We start from the raw sequence: 19,749 nt of genomic DNA on the forward strand, positions 1-19,749 counted from the left end.
CATACTTAAAGTTTCTCCAAACGAAATCAGAAGCAGATAGAGCAGAATATAAATATAGATGCGCTATAGTTAAAAGAGAAACACGAAAATTAAGCAGACAAAGTTGGGATAATTACATAAGTAATATAGAGTATGATATACATGGGGCACAGACTATGACATATAAGGCTTTAAAACATTTAAATAAAGAAGAGAGAGACACAGTAGCATTGAATAATGTAAGGACAGAACACTGGCTTCGGTATTTTAAAGAATTATGGACAACTCAACATTATGAAGAAAATTTACATGTCGACAAAGATACTTCTGTACCTGTAAGTGATATTGATCTTATAGAATATGAAGAAATGGAACAAATTCTACAGTCTTTCTCTAATAATAAATCTCCAGGTAGCGACGATCTGAACATAGAACTTTTGAAATATGCCCCAGTGGGAATAAAACAACGCTTACTGAATATATTAAACATCTGTTGGATAACATATAAAATACCAGAAGAATGGTCAAAAGCAATAGTAATCCCAATATATAAAAAAGGTTACCGCGGAAATCCCAACAATTATCGAGGCATTAGTCTATTGAACTCCACTTACAAACTACGCTAAAATAATTACTCGCCGTTTGAACACCATTAGTGAAACAAAATTAGACGAAATACAACGTGGATTTAGGAAAGGACAGTCTTGTGCCGATTGTGTGTTTGTGATGCAACAAATAATCCGGAAAAGAAGAGAATTTAATCTCCCTACATACATAATGTTCGTGGATTACGAAAAAGCCTTTGACAAGGTTTTAAGAAATAAGTTATGGAATATATTGTCCAAAGAAGGATATCCAACACACCTAGTGAAAACGTTTAAAAGTTTATACGAGACAAGAATATCAGTAAGAATAGGAAACAAAACGATGATACAATAATTGTAAATCAGGGTGTTAAACAAGGCTGCCCATTATCTCCAACATTATTCAATATATACATAGATAAAGCCACAGAAGAATGGCAGAATAAAATAACAACCGGCATAAATATAGGCACGACATTATTGAAGTCCATGCTTTTTGCTGACGATCAGATCTTGTTGGCAGAATCGGAGGATGACTTACAGGTGGCAGCTTATCAACTACAATTAATAATGGAAAAATATAATCTTAACATTTCTAATCGTAAAACAAAAACAATGGCATTTGAAGGAGTTGATCACAGAAGATGTAAAATAGTTTTAAATCATGAAATCATAGAACAGGTATCCTCATTTAACTATTTAGGCTGCAATATATCATACTTAAAAGAACAAGACGTCAAAAATAAAATGAGTAAATTCCAACAGATGTGTGGAACAATACGAAGGACCTTAAAAAATAAAACACAACGTTCAACACAACTAAAATTTTATACAACATTAACTGTCCCACTATTAACCTATGGTTCAGAAAATTGATCTATAAACCGAGCAACTAAAAAGAAAACTGAATCCAGCGAAATGAAATTCCTTCGAAGTGTTGCTGGTCTCACTCTTTTAGATCATCAAAAGAACAAAAATATACAACAACTAAATATTTTTAATTTGACTGAGAAAATACAACAACAAAAACATAATTGGTACCAACATATAAGAAGAATGAATGACGACCGGTTACCTAAAGTAATACTGAACTATGAACCAAGAGGACACAGAAATGTTGGTAGACCAAGAACAAGATGGATAGACGACATAAACTTTGAAGACGGAACAGGCCAATAGGCCTAATCCCTGTGGTTGATGATGATGATGACCTCTTTAGAACATCTTGTTATTCATCTTCTTTTACAGTATCCACCTCGAGACATTGGGATAACTTGTCACAAAGTATTAGAGGCTGCAAGACAATAACCATTTTAAAAAATAGCTTGAAGAATAACCTTTTTACCAGTTCACTCTAATTATACTGACTATATGGTAACTTCTTTCTTTAGACATGCATCCTGATAATGCTGTACTTTCAAAATTGTCTCTCATTAATCTCTTCCTATTATCTAACATTATTTGAAATATATTAACATTCTAAGTATTTTGCTTTAATTCTGCTACACAGTTTGTATTTCATTGTCTAGTTAATAGTTCATAGTATTTTACTGTTTAATTCATAAGTAACTCTTGTATACACCTAACTTTTATCTAAATCAAATTGTATTCTTTGTAGCGTGTAAGTTCATACATATGTATGTTTACTTTTAGCTGGTTGAGTGGAAGAGAAGGCCTTATGGCCTTAACTTTGCCAGCTATTATTATTATTATTATTATTATTATTATTATTATTATTATTAATTCATAAAAACATGCACTCGTATATGCAAGTGAAAAGCAATTTAGTTATGATATATTTTCGAGTGAAATTTTTGCAATATATTAAAGAAAAACAAGCAGAATCAGGCACACACTGTTGATAAACGATACAATTTCTGTCTTTGTTCCTATTCAAAGGCGTGAATCCTCTCCTTCCATGCATCATGGATTATTGTAACTTACGGTATATTCTTGGTCATGCAATGAGTCATTTTCAGTAAACAATTTAGCCTTTTGCTCCACAAAATGTAGTGCAGTGATATGTATTGTGGCAGCAATGCTTAATATGGAACATTCCTGAGTAACTTGTATATCAATATTATTTTAAGAGTATATAAAAAAAAGAACCTTTGGGATCACTTGAAAAGAAAAATTCAATCAGGAAATGCATTCATACAATACATAGGCATGTAGAATTCTTCATCCAGTGTTGGGAATGAAACTACAGTTGTGTTGGTTTAAATATTTTATTTATTTATTTTTTTTTGTTTAAAAATGGAAGTGCTCTATGCATAGTAATGTCCATTTTGAACTTATAAATTACAAGACGTAAGGAGAAGTAGGGATCAAGGAAGAATAACAGGAGGAAACTCATAAAAGAATTGGAACTAAAAGAAAAAATTATAAATGTTATGGAAAAGCATCATGGAAATGAAAAAGAAATCCTGGAATAAATTTCTAGAGAACTATAAAAATTAAGGATATAAGGGTAACAAATCATTTAAGTTACGTGAGAACTAGAAATTAAATCTTCAATATTAAATTTATAAGTGGGGTTAAGTGTGTGTGATACTACAGAATGAAATGATGTTTCCTCCTTTCAGGTATTTTTCCTTGCATCCATAGCAACAGAAGTAGTTTGCCACCACTGTGGCTATAATCGGTACATAATAACTTATTATCTTACTTTGAATACATTTCATTAATGAATCACAAGCAAGATCGCAAGTACAGAGTGTTTACAAAGTCCCATTACCCCCTACCAGTATCTATGTTATACATGTTTTTTGTAGTCTTATGATGTTTAGTAGAAGTATTAGTAGTATTTATTTATTTAACCTGGTAGAGATAAGGCTGTCAGGCCTTCTCTACCCCTCTACCAGGGGATTACAACTTTAATATGAACAATAAAATTACAATCAATATTAAATTTACAATTACAATTACAATAAAAATTAAAGTACGACAAGATTACCTGATTAATGAAAGCTAAACATTTTATCATAGAAGTTAAGAACAAAGAATATTTTTGTATTTACTGAATTACAAATTAAACCTAGAGTAACAAAATTCTATAGTGATGAAATTACCGGATATTGAAATATTTTGTGGTAGATTAAGAGAACTATTTACTAGAAACCATGTCTGAACGAATCTCAATTACTAACCAAGTGCCTAGTAAGTTTGCGTTTGAATTCCATTTTATTTCGACCTTCCCTGGTGCTAGCAGGTAAAGAATTGCAGAGTCTTGGCAGGGCTATTGTGAAAGAGGATGAGTATGAGGAGGTGCGATGGGATGGTATTGTTAGTATTGTTTCATGGCGAGAGCGTGTGTTCAGATTGTGGTGGGAAGAAAGGTAAGTGAAGCGAAACGACAGGTATGAAGAATAGAAGAGTTCAGGATTTCGAAGAGAAGGAGAAGTGAATGTAAATTTCTTTTCTTACCTAGTTTAAGCAACCTATTGTTTCCAGGGATGGAGTAATATGATCATATTTACGAAAATTGCTTACAAAACGTACACACAAATTATGACCACGTTGAAGTTTCGTTTTGTTGTCGCTGGAAAGGTCAGTCAGTAAAATGTCAGCATAGTCAAAATAGGGAAATACAAGCGTCTGCACAAGGGACTTTTTTAAGCAAGAGGGAAGATGAACATTTATCCTTTTTAGCACATGGATAATAGAATATACTTTTCTGCAGGTTTCTGTGATTTGCATGTCCCAGTTGAGATTATTATCCATGTGAATGCCAAACCGAAGAACTGAGAGGGATATGCACTGTACTTACTGTACTTTAACGGGGGAAATGTCGAGGTGCTTTACAGCGTTGGTTTGCCGTTTGTGTCCTAATATAATTGCTTGTGTCTTTCCAGGATTGATATTAAGATGGAATTTCTTTGTCCATGTCACAATCGAGTCAATGTCTTCGTTCAGTTTGTCTATTGCGTCGTTTACTCGGTCTAAGTGTGAAGAGATGTAGGATTGAAGGTCGTCAGCATACAAGTGATAGTTACAATGCCTTATAAGAGATGTAATATCATTGACATATATTGTGAACAACAATGGTCCGAGTACCGACCCCTGTGGAATACCTGATGTTATGTCAAGCCAGGAGAAGCTTCGATTCCCGTATACAACGCATTGTTGTCTTTCCCATGAGTAGGATTCGAACCAACTCACAGCAGTCTCTGACAAATACAGATTTCTCAATTTATGGATGAGCAGGTCAAAATTTACACAGTTGAAAGCTTTGCTAAGGTCAAGAAGTGTTAGTATTGTTACTTTATTAGAGTCGATTGCTTCACGACTGTCTTCGGTCACTTTAAGTAGAGCAGGGCTTGTGTTGTGTTCAGCTCTGAAACCTGACTGATGCTTGCCGAATAGTTTGTGTTCGTTCATGTAGTTTGTAATTTATCTGTGTACGATTCTTTCCAGTGCTTTTGATATGGCTGGCAGGATGCTTATTGGTCTATAGTCGTTTATATGTTTATTGGTATGTCTAATGTGTGTTTCAGATAATTAATACCCAACATGGCCGATACAAGTGACTACACCATCGAAGAACGCATTATAGCAAGCAGTTGGGCTCACGGCATGCTATGAACTGGAAAGACGATAGAAGAGGTGCGCAGAGACTTCCAACAGCAATTCAGACGTCAAGCTCAAGCACATGAAAACATACCTAATTACACCCATACGGACCAATGTGTGTGAACGAATTATCGGACACTGACTTAGTGCGAAGGGTGAATACATGCGCAGCTCTGCTGACAACATTAGACACCATCCCAAAGCGGAGTAAGGTGATATATAGTGACGAGTGTGCCATATTGAAGCTCTCGGTCCCGGAGAGTGGTGTACTGGTGTAAGAAGAGTGGAGCAGAATCTTCTTCATACCATGATATGGGCGAACCCAACTGCTTGCCATAATGCGATCTTCGATGGTGTAATCACTTGTATAGTAATAATAGTAGTAATAATAATAATAATAATAATAATAATAATAATAATAATATATCTGTTTATTTATTCTGGCGAAGTTAAGGCCATCAGGCCTTCTCTTCCACTTAGCCAGAAACAAAAGAATCTGATTCACTTTTACAGACTAATATTTGAAGAACACGAATAAAAATTTATGTAGTTATACAAGCACAAGTCGAGTAAAATAATGCGAACGTACTATCGGCCATACTGGGTATTAATTATCTGAAACACATATTACACATACCAATAAACATCCTAAGACTACAAAAAACTGTATAACATAGATACTGGTAGGGAGTAACGGGACTTTGTAACCATCCTGTTAAGAAACACTACAGAATTGTCTGCAGCTCACCAATGTGACGTGACTTGCCATTCCAATTTTGATACCCTGCACAGTAGACCAGGACCCCTCTATCTTTGTTGTATGTTGAAAACAGATACCGTACCTGTATGTAAATACATTATTTTTCTCTCACATACATCAGAAAATGTTGCACTGTATTACAAGTAGCCTAAGGGAAGAACTAGCGCTCAGATAATTCCGATGGTTATGGAAGTGAAAATGGTTGAAGTTGGCAAGTAATTAATTCTAGAGTTGGATTTGAAAACTTACGATTTAATACGGAAATATTTTAAGAAAAGGAAATTGTTCGGAAGTATAATAAAAGACGTGTGAAATGATAGGTGCGTGGTAATGGAAGTCCAAACGTTGTGGTTTCTATAGGGTGTGGCAGTGGGATATGACGGTTTTTATAGCCCTGTTGTGTGACACTCAGGGCGAATTAAAAGAAAACACATATACTGGAAGTAAACTAGTACAATGCAATTTATTAATGTCTGATAATTTTTTAAAAACTACTTTTCGTAGGTAAACTCCATGGTAAGGAATACATTCCTGCAATTTTGCTATGAAAGTTCTGCATAACTCACCCCAACAAAAAAGGTTCGATGCCACTAAGTTCGTTCCTTATGTTTATTTCAGCTGGATGATTGAGTGAGGCTTGTTGCAATACACCATATTTTTTAGATAACCCCATAAGAAGTAATCAGCTGTAGTCAGGTCAGGAGATCTTGGCGGCCAGACATTTTCTCCAAATCATGAAATTATTCGTCCTGGAAACATGTTTCGCACACATTTCATTGAACCATGAGCAGTGTGTGCTGATTACATCCTATGGGGTTATCTCAAAAGTAGGGTGTATCGCAACAAGCCCCGCACCATAATCCAGCTGAAACAAAACATAAGGAACGAAATTAGTGCCATCGAACCTGTTTTGTTGAGGCGAGTTATACAGAACTTTCATAGCAGATTGCAGGAATGTATTCGTTGTGGAGGCTACTTACGAAATGTAGTTTTTAAAAGTAATCAGACATTAATAATTTGCATTGTACTAGATAACTTCCAGTATATTTAATATTTAATATATTTATTTGTCAGTGAATTTTACAATTCACAGTTATGGTGGACCTTCACATTTCTGTTTTTCGATCCACCATCCCTTTAATACATACAACTCTTTTCTATTAATGTGTTCTTTGCCGAGTATTTCTTGATTACTTTCTAATGTTCTGTTATAACTGAATTGCTCTATGTCCTTCCCTCTCTATCCTCTTCTATTCTCTCCCTCCTACCTAGGCTGTCTCCCTTCCATTTCTCGCTCACCTATTAAATATTGCATATTCCTTCCTTAATAATTTGCATTATTTATTTATTTTCTTCTCTACCCTCAAATCCTACCTACTCTTAATCATTATTTTCCAGGTATTTTCTCCTATATTACTTGCTAACTTTTCCGTTTACTCTATTTTACAACACTTACATCACTTTTTTTTTCTATCCTCTGTTTATTTATGTACTGATCTCTTTCTCTTCACTTCACTCCTAAATTTCCTATTTTATTATCTCTTTCCATATATTTATTTCTATACTACTCCTACAGTTATAGTACCCCTGATACTACTCCCAACCCATAACATTGAAAAACCTGAAATATCTAATTCACTTAATTACAGTTGCAATTTCTCTCTCATTCCACTTCTCATTTGTTCAGATTTTTTTTTCACTTTAATTCTCTTGTATTCACTGTCTGATAGTCTTATCTTATTACACTATCTTCTTACACTTAACACTTTCTTCTCTGTTCCTTTTCTTACACTTTTGCCACTCCTAACTTTCTTGCACTCACTTTTTAGCACTCTTCTTCTTCGCTAATAACCTTTCAAAAGTCCTATCTATTCTGTCCTCACTTCCAGTATATGTGTTTTCTTTTAATTTGTCCTGAGTGTCCTACAACAGGGCTATAAAAACCGTCATGTCTCACTGTCGCACTCTATAGCAAAGGAAAGGAACGCAGAGATACACATACTATGTAATGTGAAGAACGCAAAATTGTATTAATTGAATAACCATTCAAAAGTAGTGAGGCATAAAAAATAATTAAATAAACACAGCAACACACAATGCAAACTGCATTATGGTGGCCAGTACCGACAACATCACTAAAAAAAAATTACCAGGCTTTGAAAATCCTCCACAGATTCGTATATGCAAGGCATATCAAAACCTTTCAGCAATAGTGATTTGTTGCTGATACAAATTATAACTGTGTACTTCTGGTCGTATGATATGCCTCAAGAGAACACGAAGCCGAAGTTGACCAGTCCATACCTGTGGAGTAACGGTTAGCGCGTCTGGCCGCGAAACCTGGTGGCTCGGGTTCGCATCCTGGTTGAGGTTTTCCCGGGGTTTTCCCTCAACCCAATATGAGCAAATGCTGGGTAACTATCTGTGCTGGATCTCGGAGTCATTTCACCAGCATTATCACCTTCATCTCATTCAGACGCTAAATAACCTAAGATGTTGATACAGAGTCGTAAAATAACCTACTATCAGGGTTGCCAGATGTCCCGATTTGGCGGGACATGTCCCGATTTTCATATAAGAGTCCCGAGTCCCGCTTCAGCTCGATGCGGGACACAAGAAGTCCCTCCTTTAGAAAATTAACTTCTCTTGTATAATTGTATCGTTACCTAGTAACTATTTTGTCCTAGGCCTAAATAATTACAACAAACTTAAATTAATTTTCTTAAAAATGAAAAAAAAAAAAAAGAATATTTTGGTAAGTGTAAGGTTTGTAACAGCTAATTCAGTGGTGAGTGTAACATTTGTAAACCTTTAAAAAGAGACGTTCATCCCAAATTCATGGCAAAGAGAATGGAAGAAAGCTTGTTGAAAATGCTAAAGTCCAGTAATATATATGTAGGAAGCTGTGAAAATGTATACTGCACTGTATGTTAAATTATGGGTTTCGAGCAGTAATAGGCCTATGGTGGCATAAAATAAATATGAATTGAGGTTTCAGTAAATTTTATATTATTGTTATCAATTAATAAACATTAAAATTTAAATATTTTGTTACATCTGGTGCCATGTTTTGGAATTTGTGCTTTACAATTAATAAAAAACAGTTTGTGTATGAGTGAGAACTACTGTTAAGCCATTAAGTTAATAATTTGCCATAACATATTACTGCCACAAGCCCTTCAGAAAGATGTCAGAGAAACATGATGCAACTTACAGCCAGATAAATATTGCTTTGTATTGGAAACATGTATCTACAATATGTTTTTTTTAAATTAAAATTTCAATTTTGAGATTCATATTAGTTTCTTCATCTGTATGTAAAGGGATATTTATTTATTTAGTCATTTATTTATTCATTTATTTATTCATTCATTTATTTATTCATTTATTTATTCATTTATTTATTCATTCATTTATTTATTCATTCATTTATTTATTCATTTATTTACTCATTTATTTATTCATTCATTTATTCATTCATTCATTCATTTATTTATTCATTTATTTGTTTATTCATTCATTTATTTATTCATTTATTTATTTATTCATTCATTTATTTATTCATTTATTTATTTATTTATTTATAGTCATGAAAATGTCAACTCTGCCCATATTCATACCATTCGTTCTTTAAAACAAAACGTAAGTACTGTATATTATGACGAAAAAAAATAATGTCCCTCTTTGGTAGATCTAAAATCTGGCAACTCTGCCTACTATAGATAGAAGTTGACCAAGACCACACCATTGTTTCAACTTTTGCATGGAAAAGTGCGAGACTTTTTTGGAACGTAACCCTGAAGAGACTGGGGGATTCGACGAGCACACCAAAGAGATTGTTGTGGAAATTGACGAAAATAAGTACTTTCACAAGAAGTACCATAGGAACCAGTGGAGGGAGGGTCATTGGGTCTTCGGAAGCATTGAGAGTGGGAGTGAAAAGTGTTTTTAGTTGCAAATACAGAATCAAGATGCTGCCACCGTGGAGGAGAAAATTAAAGAGCATGTTCTATGAAGAAGGCACATAATTTCAGATTGTTGGTGAGCATACATGAAAATAACTTCGTCGATTCAGACAATGCACATGTGCACAAACAGAATGTCGAAAACATGTGGATGCGTGCCGAACAGAAACTTAAGTGGTAATTTGGTAGAGATAGTGGTGCAAATGTGGAAACCCTGTTTGTTTTTTCTACACAGGAAATTTATATATGACTCTTTGCATATGAAAATTTGCACAAACATACTTTGATATATCCTTAACCTAAAACCGCACTCAAAATCACAATAATAATATATAGGTGCTGACAAAAAATTGAAACACAAAAGTCTGGGTTTTTTTGAATTTTTAAAAAGTGCTGATAATATGGAAACGCTTAAACATTACTGAAAAAAAAACTCATTTCAATGAAACAAATACAATAACAGCAAATAATCACTGTATAACTCAAAGACAGTACTTTTATGAGAACATAACTTAACTACTTGTCTCTTTGTGTTTATTTACAAAAATCACATATGTAATGTTCATTTTCACTTCCAGCACACTCTGAGTGCCTCCACATTTCACAGACTAAACATTGTATCCAAAGTTCTCCTCGAACATCGATCGAAAAAGCATTGCCACAAAATATGCAAGTGGCATCTTCTTCGGTTGGAGCAGTTTCGCCAACTGGAAGGTCCAACTCTGATTCTCCTGAAGAAATGTTTGATGGAGTTGATTCTTCATCCGATTTCTGATCCAGTATTAGTCGTCTTTTGCATGATTTAGATGTATTAATCTTGTTTCCTTTATTGGGCTTGTTTTTTGTGAGCTTAGGTTTCACAGCAATTATCCCTTTAGCCTTGACTAGAGATTGTTCGAGTTTAGCTTTGTAGGGTGAAGATGTAATGACAGCTGATGAACCTGGCTTACGACCTCTGTTGGATGTTTTCTTCTTCTGCTGAGGTACTGGCATTATGTCTTTGGGAGACACGCATGCCTTTTGAGAGTCACTGTTAGCAGACTTGGAACAACCATCTTCTCGTAAATCAACTTCACTTGGTTGATGTGGGTCGGTTCGAGGCTGATTGACGTTTGACGTAGATGGCTTAATCACAACAGCTAATGTAGCCTGACTTGTACTAGCCGTGGCAGAATTCATTTCTATCACTGAGTTATGCACAGTAGACCTACTTTCATCACTTGATAGCAGAGGGTCTTCTGCAGATTGCGAAGTCAGGGGAGGGGTGGAAGCAATGAAATCGCTATCTCCAAGAATCCTTTGGAAGCAATAGAGGCTGTCTGGCATTGAAGATATGCTTTCCCAAAAATTTCTGCAACATCATATGGTCCTAAAGGACGGTTCTGGAGATGTAGCCATTGACGGATATACTCACTATAGTATGTCTTAAGAGTGCCCATAAAAGACTTATCCAGGGGCTGAGTTTTGTGAGATGTGTGGGGAGGAATGCTCACGATTGTGACACACTTCTCTCGTGCGCGCTGTATGACATGTAGGTTTCTTGAATAGCTGTTATGCCCATCAAGTATCAACAGTACAGGAGACTCCTGGGTTGGATTCGTCTTTTTCAGAAAATGATCAAACCACTCTGTGAAAAGCTCTGTTTGAATCCAGCCAGAAGGGTGGCACCTGCCCATTGCTCCAGGTGGTGCTCCTTTCATCAGCGTGTCGGTCCAGTTTTTCCGGGGGAAAATCATCATTGGTGGTACAAACGTACCACCAGCGCTCATGCAGCATATCACAGTCACCAGAGATCCTCGTTCTGCTGATGTGATGGCACCCACTTGCCGTTTACCTTTTAGTCCAATCACGTGTGGTATCTTGCTCTGAACCACAGTGAGTCCGGTCTCGTACACATTGTAGACCCGATCAGCAGGATAAGAGTGTTTATCATATTCTGCTTCCAGCATATCAAAGAACTTGTTTATTGCTTCTCTATTAAATCCATTAGCACGTGAGAAAGAGGTTCCTATGGGTTTATGGATGGTGAGTTTATTCTTGTGTCGCCTAATGGAAAGATCGAACCAAGCTCTACCTGCTGTTACGTTAGAGCCAAAAGGATGTGGAATGTTATTCCCCTGTGCTAGTTGATATGCCATCCTTTTGACATCTGTTCTTGTCAGCCCATAGAAACGATTGTCCATTTCGACTAGAAATTCCACCAATTGTTTCTCTAGTTCAGCTGGAAGAACTGTCTTACGCCCTATTTTTAACTTGACACACTCCTCAGGTGACATATTATTATTAACAAATCTTTGAAGTGTTGTCTGTGGCACGTTATACAACTTTACAGCCTTCCTCAATCCCATTTTCTTTTCCCTTACAGACGTTATCACTTTTATCATGTCATTGGTATCCCACTTCTTCAAAACAGCCTTCGGTTTAGGTCCAATATGCGTCCGTGGCATCTAAAACATGCAAATAGCATTTTTATAAACAATGCTTTAGATGTGGGTAATGTGGAAACGCTTCCACTGTTGACTCACTTGTACATTTCCACATTACCAGCACAGCGCCATATTGGAATCTGAGTCGTTATTGGTTAAAACTTAAATGTTTAACTTTGATTTAAAATCGTAAAGAACTGCTAAATTAAACCGTTAACCAAAAATATCAAGTGTTTAATTTAATTGCATGAAATAAACTTATTTAATTTGAGGGCTAAAACTTACCTCTAAAAGTTTTTAAAACGCTGGAAAATTGTTGCGTGATGTTCCATTCACAATACACAATACAACTGCCTGCTAACACTCTACCGTAGTTATTTTGAACTGTAAGAATAGTTTTCCACGATTTCCGGTAGTCTGCAGCACCTATTGAGCTATATAGTCGACGTTTCCACTTTACCAGCAGGCTTCCACATTTGCACCACTACCTCTACATTAGCAGGTTTGTTTCCTTTGTACCTGCATGAGTTTGTTTACCGGAACTCATTACAAGAACAGAATATTTTGTGGAATTCATTACTACACTCAGTTAAAATTATTCAGTGTAGAATTAGTCTTGTTTAATTTCTTGTGTACGATTAAAGTTTTCTCTTAGTTGTGAACATTATTGTCTGTAGCATAAGTTTTTCTGTTTTTCTACCTATCTTCTTAAGTTGGTAGCATGTCACTGTCTGTAGGTCCATAGTATCATAGTCCATGTCAGTACCATGTGGATATTTTGTAATATTAAAATACAGAATTACCAAAATAAGAAAATGTACCAGTATTTGTGTTACCATTGTTAAGAGGAAGATATTTTGCTTGTTCTTTTCTCTTATATTTTTTTGTTTTACAAATTATCTGATTTTAGCTATTTGTGAAATTTGGATTTTGTAACTTTTTAAATTTGGGTTTAGAAACCTAATTTGTGTTTTCTGCCATATTTAGTAACTTTGGTTTCTCAAAATATGACATTTTTTTTAATGACACCTTTAAAGCCACAGCTTTATGGGATATTGCTACATTCTATTCCATATAAGTGTAATTTTCATCACCAGTAGGGCCTACTTACATTACTGTGGGAATTTCTCCACAGATGCTAATATGTCTCCATAAATTTTAAACTTTTGTTAAATAAAGAAATACAGATTATACCAATTTATATTTCTATGTAATATGTCTTTTCACCCAACTATAACAAATGCCGTAATGTACATTTTCAGGTAGTTGTTTAATTGTATGTTTGTTGGTCTGCCGGCCGATCTTGATTAGTTGACATTATAGTGTCTGAATTGTGAGGGGGCATACCTGAAAATTGGAGGAAGTCCAAAACGAAGATACTGTATAAAGGAAAAGGCGACATGGGGGACCCAAACTGCTATAGACGTATAGATCTCCAAAGTAATCCTATACAAAGTAGCCTATTCAGAAAAATAGTGAAAGAGAGGCTCACAGCCCTAGTCAAACCTAAAATTCTGGAACTTCAATTCGGATTTAGAAATCGCAGATCAACTATGCAAGCTATAAAATGTCTGCAGGACATCACCGACATGCTCAGCTGTCCAAAAGGAAGGTTGCATACAGCATTTATCGACTATACCGAGGCTTTTGATCTCATCAAGAGGCAAATTTTGGCAACAAAAATGGAAGCAATGATAGGAAGAAATCAATACATCGCCCGAATCATCAGAAATGTACTGCAGAGCAACCAAGTAGAAATAAGTCAGATCCGATTGAGCAGACAAATGGCATACTCCAGGGCGACCCCTTGAGCCCGTTGTTATTCAACTTGGCGTCAGCTCACATTGTCACATCTCTACCTTCAGAGAACATAAGTTTGTATGTATACACAGACATGGTCGTCACGTCACCATCGAAATTAAAACTGCAGAACACATTAGACAGGCTTGTGCTGTAGGCTCGTACGAACGAGATGCTCTTAAACCTACTGAAAACCATGTCATTGATCTTCCACAAAGGAGGTAGACCACCAGCAGATGACGTTATCTTGCTAGAAGGAGAACTGCTGCAGAGAATGAACCCCTTCAAATACCTAGGTATCACGCTGCAGAGTACAGGAAACATGTTTATGCTTCACGTGAAGGACAGAACAATTGCCGTGATGAAGGCTATGATCGATATCAAACAGTTGGACCATATCTCAGTACAAACAGCAATTAAGTTATTAAAAGCAAAAATCGCCCCAATCATAACATACGCACTAGAACTCATATGTGAGCATCTGAGAAGAAGAAATCTCAATGCCATGGAAAGAGTGAAGGCAACGTACCTAAAAAGAGTCCTGTACTTACTTACTTACTGACTTTTAAGGAACCCGGAGGTTCATTGCCGCCTTCACACAAGCCTGCCATTGGTCTCTATCCTGAGCAAGATTAATCCATTCTCTATCATCATAACCCACCTCCCTCAAATCCATTTTAATATTATCTTCCCATCTACATCTCGGTCTCCCTAAAGGTCTTTTTCCCTCCAGCCTCCCAACTAACACTCTATATGTATTTCTGGATTCGCCCATACGTGCTACATGCCCGCCCATCTCAAACGTCTGGATTTAATGTTCTTAATTATGTCAGGTGAAGAATACAATACGTGCAGTTCCGTGTTGTGTAACTTTCTCCATTCTCCTGTAACTTCATCCCTCTTAGCCCCCAAATATTTTCCTAAGCACCTTATTCTCAAACACCCTTAACCTATGTTCCTTTCTCAAAGTGAGAGTCCAAGTTTCACAACCATAAAGAACAACCGGTGATATAACTGTTTTATAAATTCTAACTTTCAGATTTTTTGACAGCAAACTAGATGATAAAAGCTTCTCAACCGAATAATAACAGGCATTTCCCATATTTATTCTGTGTTTAATTTCCTCCTGAGTATCATTTATATTTGTTACTGTTGCTCCAAGATATTTGAACTTCTCCACCTCTTCAAAAGATAAATATCCAATTTTTATATTTCCATTTCGTACAATATTCTCGTCACGAGACATAATCCTATACGTTGTCTTTTCGGGATTTATCTCCAAACCTATCTCTTTACTTGCTTCCAGTAAAATTCCCGTGTTTTCCCTAATCGTTTGTGGATTTTTCTCCTAACATATTCACGTCATCCGCATAGACAAGCAGCTGATGTAACCCGTTCAATTTCAAACCCTCTCTGTTATCCTGGACTTTCCAAATGGCATACTCTGGAGCAAAGTTAAAAAGTAAAGGTGATAGTGCATCTCCTTGCTTTAGCCCACAGTGAATTGGAAACGCATAGAAACTGACCTATACGAACTCTGCTGTATGTTTCACTGAGAGTCCTGTGTGTGTCAAAATACATCCCATCAAGACTGCTTTCTTGCTACTAAGGGAACCCTTCTACATAGAGGAACTGCGGATCGAGCTACAGTTACCATCCACCAGTGGCGGCTTCTCAAGGGGGTTACAGGTTTGTACACCCCCCAGTAATGTTCCGGCATTGTTACTATTAAAAATATAATTTAATTTTACAATTTTCATTCATGACTATCTGCAGCTGGTGTCATGTTTTATATGTCTGCAGGAGCGTCTGAGCCTCTTGGTTTGCAAAGATGTTGAAAACCTAGGGAAGGTAGTTTATAGAGATGTTCGGCTAGTGCGGGGACAGGGGGATTAGAGGCGTAGTCTACTCCTTTCCTCATTGCGAACGGTTTGTCGCACTCCCTGACATGGACACCAACGTCAGTGCAGAAGAAACTAAATTCACTGGGAAAGTATCTGTTTCAACTAGACATTTGTCCGAAGTAATAAGCATGAAAAATTTATTAATTCGGCTTGTACAACGAACAGTCGCATATTTCGCATATTATGGTACTTTCTCAATCTACGTGTTCACAAACGGCACAATACATAAAGGAGCTTGTATTTTGCTTTAAAGTTCTAAGAGTTGTCGTTCTGACAATAAGTGCTGCTATCTCCCGACAGCCTACGAAAGCTGCACTTGAATTTTATGAACGAAAACGTTGCACTTGGTACTTGGTAGCATTCTGATGACGATTTTGTGCTCAAATGTTTTTCACGAGGGTAAATCGCAATATAGAGAGCTCCGCCCATGACCCCTTCCACTTTTGGACTTTCTGTATAAATAGGTATGCTTACATTTAGTCATTTTACTTATTAATTGTATATAAATTAGCTTTATATGTATACACCCACAGGTATACACAGTTTTAAACTTTAAAGTATGTTTAACTCCTCTTCGATATCCATTGCACACCACCATATTTTCAAACCACCAGCCGCCACTGCCATCCACACTGGCATTCGCAGAGGCTATGACAGACCTGAACGAAAAAGAAGACAAATCGGGATCGACTTCTACAGCACAGACGCGATGATGACAAGAGAATGGATGTCTGCAGGGTACGAGCTCAGACAATGATGACACGTTTCGCTGTGCATGGTTTCCACCACCAGCCAGTAGAAGACTGCATCTGTGAACTCTGTCTGAAGGCATATGAAATATATCATGCTAGGCTGTGCACAAGAAGAACATCCTCTTTTTACTTGGTTATTTAACAACACTGTATCAACTACGGAGTTATTTAGCGTCGATGGGATTGGTGATCGCGGGATTGTATTTGGCAAGATGAGACCGAGGATTCGCCATAGATTACCTGACATTTACCTTACAGTTGGGGAAAACCTCGGAAAAAAAACCCAACCATGTAATCAGCCCAAGCGGGAATCGAACCCGCGCCCGAAAGCAACTTCAGCTCAATAGGCAAGCACCCTAGCCGACATAGCTACGCCGGTGGCTAAGAAGTTTCTGTGACTCAATTTTGCAACAAGTGATGTGTTAATTCATGCATATTTTGTTTATTTCAGTATTATTATTATAATTGTAAGTCTTGATTGCTATAGTTTTCAATGTTGTCATCAGTTACCACATAGCAACAAACCGGGTATGTACGGTACTGAAACAGTAGTAGTAATATATACCGGTATATACATTTTTCATATCCAATCTTATAATGATATCTATGTGTACTGTCCTCTCGGTCCGTTGGTTGCCAGTTTCCCTCTCTGTCTACCAACCTATTGGCCGATTGCATTTCAAATCATTCAGTGAAGAATATTTTGAAAGGACCTTCATTTCTCAGATTTTAGTTTTTCTTTCTTTTTAAGTTGTTACAAATAATAATTAAAAATCCTGAACTTTTTATTATGATTTCTTTCACTAGTGGTTTCCCTTCTATAAATAAAAAAAAAGTACAAAAAAAGACCTTTTTTATTTTCCACATAAAAACCCTATTTTACATAAGTGTATTAGGGTTACAGTTTTCAATGAATTTGAGATAATATAATATAAATATATTTTTAACATTTTTTTTTTCTGTCGATGTAAGAATAAGAAAAATGTAAACTTAATTTTACGACAGTTACAACTAGCAACACAAAAACATGAGAAGTCTACATCAATCATAAAAAAGCGCTTAATTATACAAAATACATTAAAAAAATTATATCTGTAAATACAAAACATAATTGAATAACAATAACATAAAATTTGGCATGAATTATTTATTTATCTAAAAGATAACAGCTCCCTGTATTAACAGGCTGCCACAAAGACAGAGCATATTGAGCAATAGGCAGTTGGAAGTATAAATAATATACATGTATTTAAGTTGAACGGAGTCTTACAACAATGACAAGAAATGACTGAATAAATAAGTAGCTACTAATTAATTAGTTGAAGATCATTGTTTACCATACTGATGGTTGCGGAGTATAAATATTGATCCTCTCAGAGCTGCAAGAACGATGTCATCAATTGCCTTCCTCTGTAGGCCGAAACGTTGCCAGGTCTGGAAGAAGAAACCGGGAATAGTTCCACGCGCTCCAACCATAAGGCCTATTACTTCAATTTGTTGTAGACCGTATTTGTCCATGAAATATGGAACGGTACGTACATAGATGTCGTTTTTTTTTCCCTATTTACATCTTCAGGTTGGCTCTTTTGTTTTTCAAATCTAACGGTGGGATCGATGATGTAGCCATTGTTGTTATTTGGCAGGATGACAATCATGTCTATTCTTCTTGTATTGCCATTGTCTGCCAGTCCGTGAACTTCTTCGAACACTTGAAAATTTATTGATCTAAACTGTTCGGCGATTATCGAACGAATTCTATGGTGTCGTGAGTTACGGAGTACTTCACCGTGCGGACAAGAGCCCAGGACATGTGCAAGTGTTTCTGGCTCTCTGTGGCATCGCCGACAGAGGATGTTGTCCCGAGTCCTAGAGCAATGTGGAATATACAGACATAATCATACAAACAAATATTTCATACACAAGTAAATTTGTAATTTACACACACCCTTTTATAGCATAGCATAGATGGACAATTCATATTACTTTAGGGTTAAAAATTTTAAATAGCAATACACACAATACAAGAACAATATTGACACTTACAATTTTCTATTGATGTGGTTAAAAATATTAATGAATATTTTGCGACAACAATTTCTACTGAAAATGTTGTAAAATGGCTTATTGTAGCTCATATTACATTTATTTAGGTGCATTTCAATGCTGTATCTTCTATATCCATAAAGTGGGCAATCAAATAACAAATGTTCTACTGTTTGTTCACTTCCACAAATGCATTCATTTCCGTTTTCTACATTAATATGAAATCTCCTGAAATATGAAAGAAATTTACCATGGCCGGATACAAATTGTGTGAGTATGAAATCAGGTATAAATAATGTGCACTTTAAGCGGCTATGTACATCGGGGAAGAATAGATCTCTTGTGGTGGAGCCATTATTACTATTCTTCCACTGTGAATTCCACATATTTATTATTTGTTTTATATACTCAGCCTTTGCACGAGATAAAGGACACTTTTTGTATGAAAAATCACCTTCGCTGGATGCTGCTAATTTCGCCAGTTCATCAGCTCTTTCCAGTGTGACCATCATGTCCTTTTATCCAAGAGAGACAAATATGGTTATTATATCTTGAGACTTTGGTTCTTATTTCTGAGGCTATTGGATTTAAATTGAATTTATCTTTAATGGAGAGCAATGCTGCTTGAGAATCTGAATGTATGTGTGAATCAGCTCTGTTTTCTATGCACCATATAACTGCTTGTTGAATGGCATAAAGTTCAGCTTGAAAGATAGTGCATATTGGAGCCAGTTTGTATGTAGATGTGAAGACTTCTGTGTCTCTTGAATAGACGACAAAAGCACAGCCTGAATTTTTTATTATGATTTCTTTCACTATAACTGGTAAGGCTTATCTTGTCTCAGTAGCAATAAAACCAAGTCCCTTCAAATGAGGGTGGAGATTATAGAAGGGTTGTAAATTTTCAGGATTCCTTTCAAAACCTTGTTATTGTACAGGCTACCGGATATCAATTTCATAGAAG

The sequence above is a fragment of the Periplaneta americana genome, chromosome 17, assembly GCF_040183065.1.
Source record: "Periplaneta americana isolate PAMFEO1 chromosome 17, P.americana_PAMFEO1_priV1, whole genome shotgun sequence".
Classification (NCBI taxonomy): Eukaryota; Metazoa; Arthropoda; class Insecta; order Blattodea; family Blattidae; genus Periplaneta; species Periplaneta americana.